Genomic DNA, 5,208 nt, shown 5'->3' with positions numbered 1-5,208 from the left:
CTAACCTAACCTAACCTAACTTTTTCAGCTACCTAACCTAACCTAACCAAACCTAACCTATAAAGATAGGTTAGGTTAGGTTAGGTAGTGTTGATTAGGTTCGGTCATATATCTATGTTAATTTTAACTCCAATAAAAAAATTGACCTCATACATAATGAAATGGGTAGCTTTATCATTTCATAAGAAAAAAATTAGAGAAAATATATTTATTCAGGAAAACTTGGCTTATTAGGCAAATCGGGCCTTGCATAGTAGGCCGAGAAGTGCGTTCTGGCTACTAGGTACGACATATATATATATATATATATATATATATATATATATATATATATATATATATATATATATATATATATATATATATATAGATATATATAGATATATATATATATATATCAGCCTCTTTTACCCAGCAAAGTCTCATCTGTTTATCAAAGAATTTTTAAATATATTTTTATTTATTTATTGAGATTCTATTACATGTCCAGGAAGAATTTCAGATCAGGATTAACATTTATAAAAAAGTTTTTGTACATTTATGTAGTAAAAGAGAATGTGTCGAATGAGTGTAATTACCTAAGTGTAGTTACAGGATGAGAGCTACACTCGTGGTGTCCCGTCTTCCCAGGACTCTTTGTCATATAACGCTTTGAAACTACTGACGGTCTTGGCCTCCACCACCTTCTCACCTAACTTGTTCCAATCGTCTACCACTGTGTTTGGGAAAGTGAATTTTCTTATTTTTCTTCGGCCTCTGTGCTTAGTTTAAATCTATGACCTCTTGTTCTTGAAGTTCCAGGTCTCAGAAAATCTTCCCTGTCAATTTTATCAATTCCAGTTACTATTTTGTACGTAGTGATCATATCACCTCTAATTTCTTCTGTCTTCTAGTTTTGGCATATATAATGCTTCTAACCTCTCCTCGTAGTTCTTGCTCTTCAGGTTTGGGAGCCACTTAGTAGCATGTCTTTGCACCTTTTCCAGTTTGTTGATGTGCTTCTTAAGATATGGGCACCACACAACCGCTGCATATTCTAGCTTTGGCCTAACAAAAGTCATGAACAATTTCTTTAGTATTTCGCCATCCATGTTAAAAGCAACTCTGAAGTTAGAAAGTGTAGCATAGGCCCCTCGCACAATGTTCTTTATGTGGTCCTCAGGTGATACTTTTCTGTCTGGAACCACCTCTAGATCTCTTTCTTTATCAGAATTCTTTAAAGATTTCTCACATAATTTATAGGCTGTGTGGGGTCTATGTTCTCCTATTCCATAACATGACATTTATTCACATTAAATTACATTTGCCAATTGGTGCACCATATACTTATTTTGTTCAGGTCTTCTTGAAGGGCATGCCAATCATCTAAGTTTCTTATTCTTCCTATTATCTTAGCATCATCAGCAAACATGTTCATATAATTCTGTATTCCATCTGATAGATTGTTTATGTAGACAATGAATATCACCGGCGCAAGATCTGAACCCTGTGGTACTCCACTAGTGACATTTCTCCAGTCCGATACATTGTCTTTGATTACTGCCCTCATTTTTCTGTAAGTCAGAAATTTTTTCATCCATGTTAGAAGTTTACCTGTCACCTCTTCAATATTTTCCAGTTTCCAGGACAGCCTCTTATGTGGAACTCTATCGAAAGCCTTTTTTAGGTCTGAATAGATGCAGTCAACCCATCTATCTCTTTCCTGTAAAATCTCTGTGGTTCGATCATAGAAACTGAGTAAATTCGATACACAGGATCTTCCAGATCAAAAACCATTCTGTCTGTCTGATATTATATAATTTCTCTTCAGGTGTTCTACCCATTTAGTTTTTATTAGTTTTTCCAATATTTTAACTGTTACACTTGTCAATGATACAGTTCTATAATTGAGTGGGTCTTCTCTGCTGCCACTTTTGTAGATTTGAACTATTGTGTGTGTGTGTGTAGCATGTGCAATAATTCAAGTAGAGTGGCTGTGTGTTATCTGTAGCTGCAGCTGTAGACAAACAATTTTTGTTTGTTGAGGATATATATTTTATTCAGGTTTTCCTTATTTTCAGTTCTCACTCGGGAAAATGTCAAGCAATACTGTATAGTGCTATAGAGGGAAGCAATCAAAATAGGAAGATCAGTGAAGCAAAAGGCAAGAATGTAGAGCAAGAGGATAAGTCCTTGAAAGAAATGAAGAAGAAACAGGACTTTCTCAAGATACAACTGCTACAGGTATTCAAAAGTCATTCTTCATTACTCAATTTCAAAGCAAAACTTGTACTCACCTAGTTGTGTTTGCAGGGGTTGAGAATTGGCTCTATGGTCCCGTGTCTCAACTGCCGATTAACTGGTGTATAGATTCTTGGGCCATTCCTCCAGTTTGTCCACTTTTAGTTATAAATTTTTAAGTTTTTCCCACAGTATGAGTATTAGTGGTTTTGGGCATTGTACTTGCCTTTCCTATGAATCCTACAATCTGCTTGTATCCTATGTATGTATGTATGTACTTTGCCTATATATAAAATATTCGCATCATCATCATCAAAGTCCATTCATTTATCACATATTGCATTCGCAGGTTTAATGTTTAGGTGGAGAGGGGTTTGGTGCTGTCTTAAAGCCATTTTGGCCAAGAGGTACCTTGGATCATATGGTCTTGGGGGAAAGACCATCATGCATGCATCCATTAATTCATGATGGTTTTGGGAGAACATTGTGAATGAATGAATGGAGGTTTTGGGGAGGCTTCAAGTGTGCTTTTTGGACCTTGCGAGTGTTTGGTTCCTGTTCCATCTCAAGAATGTCTGATCATATATTAAAAGCTCTTTTTGTTAATTGTCAGTCTAAAAGATGTCAACTATTTGTTGTGATGTGTTTTGTTAATATTTATTTTGTTTATTTTTGTTTGTTTTTAATATTTTATTTTGTTTATTTTTTTTAAGGCTGACAGCACCAGCCCCCTGTACACCAGCATCGGTATCCGCAGAAGAGCTCCTGGAGTCCCCATAATCCTGCAAGTCGGCCCAAGCCACTCTACAAGAGGGAGAAACTCTCCGAGCCCACAGCGAACGCTCGGAGACAGGGCATTGGTCATCATAGTTATTACATCCTCACAGGAGAAACCACAGCAGAGCCCCGAGTGGATGAGCAAAACCACGCATAGCATGATCCTGCACTACTGCAGCCTCAGTGACAGGGGGCACTGGACCACACATTGCGATACAATCGGAATACACCTTAATTGGAGACGGGGCATGAAGGGGCCTCAGTAGCAGGGGGCGGGGTCGTTCATACCACCACCTCAACATACAGACAGACATGAAACATGCTTCATGCAACAACAGACAAACATGGTGAAGACATGCAACTTCATCGGTGTAATCATTATCCTCAATTTATATTGTAGGTTTTATGTTGAACTTAAATTTTGCTACAATATACCTCCAACCCACACCTCCATCCACACCCTCATCCAGGAGTGCTGCTCAAACTGGCAATACCACCGGATAACCAGATGGCCGGAAAGCGTCACTGACAACACCAACAAATGGAGACAAATCTGGGGCCACCAAAAGGGGTAAAATCCTTCTGCCGAAAGAGGTTCACTGGGCTAACCTTACGTGCATCACAACCTGTAGCCTGTTGGTCCAAGTGTCCACACCGGAAACAAGTCTGTGGCTGGCCCGCATGGAACACATGGACAGAATAGCCCATCATAATTACCGACGACGAAATAGGGCTTTTGAGTCGCATAGGCCAGAGAGCGAGTCCCACTCAGGACACCCTTCCACCTCCCGGAGGAGACTATGCTCATTTGTATATGGAGCACTTGCCCAAACTTGGCAAAGTACCTATGTAGGTGTTAAGGTTCTCACCCCTTCCTACCTTATATGGTTGGGGCCGTTCCCACAGGTCTTCGTCCCTCCGTACCAGGTGCCACTCCTCGCCCCTGGGCTCCCCAGTCCACTAAGGGCTGGCCTTATATATACCCTTAGCGAGTGGAGAGGTTCAAGTCTACTTGTATCACAACTGAACCTGCCCGTCTTGACACTGAGATACTCTCTCTTAGATATCAGGTCTGCTCGAGGTCGCCAGCTAGGTGTTTATACTCATGTCCCAGCAACACATTAGTGGTCTCATTAGTTATCTTAAAGCAATCTCATGTGCAGTGCAAGGTGACGTAACTGGTTTCACTCAAAATAGCCCTAGAGAATAGAGGTTCACTCAAACACATTGGTAAGATTAAAGGTTTACTGAAGAAAATATATACACTTGCATAAGAAAATAATATAGGTGGGATTATCCGATGGCGGCAACACTCCTCTCGCTCTGTCATCGGCGGGCACACACCTCGCACCTCTGGCAACACGATCAGCTGATTGGGTCCAACTGTCAGACGGCGGGATACACCTCACACCTCTGGCAACATGATCAGCTGGCTGGGTCCAACTGTCAGATCGGCGGGAACACACCTCACGCCTATGGCAACACGATCAGCTGGGCGATTCAAAGTTCGTTCCTGGCTTCTTGAAAACCAGCCATTACTTCCAGATACACTAACGTCACCACATGTACATATTTATATTCCACCACCAACTCATGCCTACATGAGCTCCTTGGCTCCTAGCCTAACTTAATGTCACATAGACAATAAATGATAGCAAGAAATGTTCACAATTTACAGAATATCCTTGCTCGCCTAGATTAAAGGGGAAAAGGGAGGGATAACTATCTACCTTACTTCATTCCATTACGAAGCCGACTCGTCCTCTGGCGAGGGATGATGAGGTTCCTGGTCCTGGCTTCTGATCTTCCGTTGATCAGTTCCTACACACACACACACAAGTTCCTCAGTCGTCCTTGTAGTTGCGCGTCCTCGCCGTCCTCACACCTGGCAGGTACAGTCCACCTCTTCCTCTTCTTTGGGGTACTGGAGTGAGGTACCTGCGCCGTCGTCCTCCTTCTCCTCTCACTGGCACTGTAGATCCATCCAGTACTGTTTCCCCTTGCCTCACTTCCAGTAGATTCTGCCCGGCCGTCGCTACTCGCTTGATATGTAGAACGTGGTCCGCTGGGCGGACCACGCCCAGCGGTCTACCCAGATGTCTCCAGCCCAACGTTCGTCCCTGCTACAGACTCTTGATAATAGAGCTTTTGACTCTCTAGCCCGGCCAATCCTTGCTTCTTGGCACTCCACGGGATGTCTGCAGTATCAAA

The 5,208-nt window shown here is 41.7% G+C and overlaps 1 long non-coding RNA gene across 1 annotated transcript in view; it reads left to right on the top strand.

Annotated features, from left to right (window-relative positions):
* Positions 1–3,722, top strand: part of LOC123749342 (uncharacterized) — an 8,597-nt gene extending 4,875 nt beyond the window's left edge. Inside the window, exons 2-3 of the long non-coding RNA XR_006771884.2 lie at positions 2,061–2,223; positions 2,934–3,722. This is a non-coding gene — a long non-coding RNA (uncharacterized lncRNA). The remainder of the gene's footprint in view (positions 1–2,060; positions 2,224–2,933) is intronic.
* The last annotated feature ends 1,486 nt before the right edge of the window (positions 3,723–5,208 follow it).

Source organism: Procambarus clarkii, chromosome 23 (assembly GCF_040958095.1).
Source record: "Procambarus clarkii isolate CNS0578487 chromosome 23, FALCON_Pclarkii_2.0, whole genome shotgun sequence".
NCBI lineage: Eukaryota > Metazoa > Arthropoda > Malacostraca > Decapoda > Cambaridae > Procambarus > Procambarus clarkii.
Note: the sequence above shows the minus strand (reverse complement) of the source record. Positions and strands in the feature narration are given on the sequence as shown.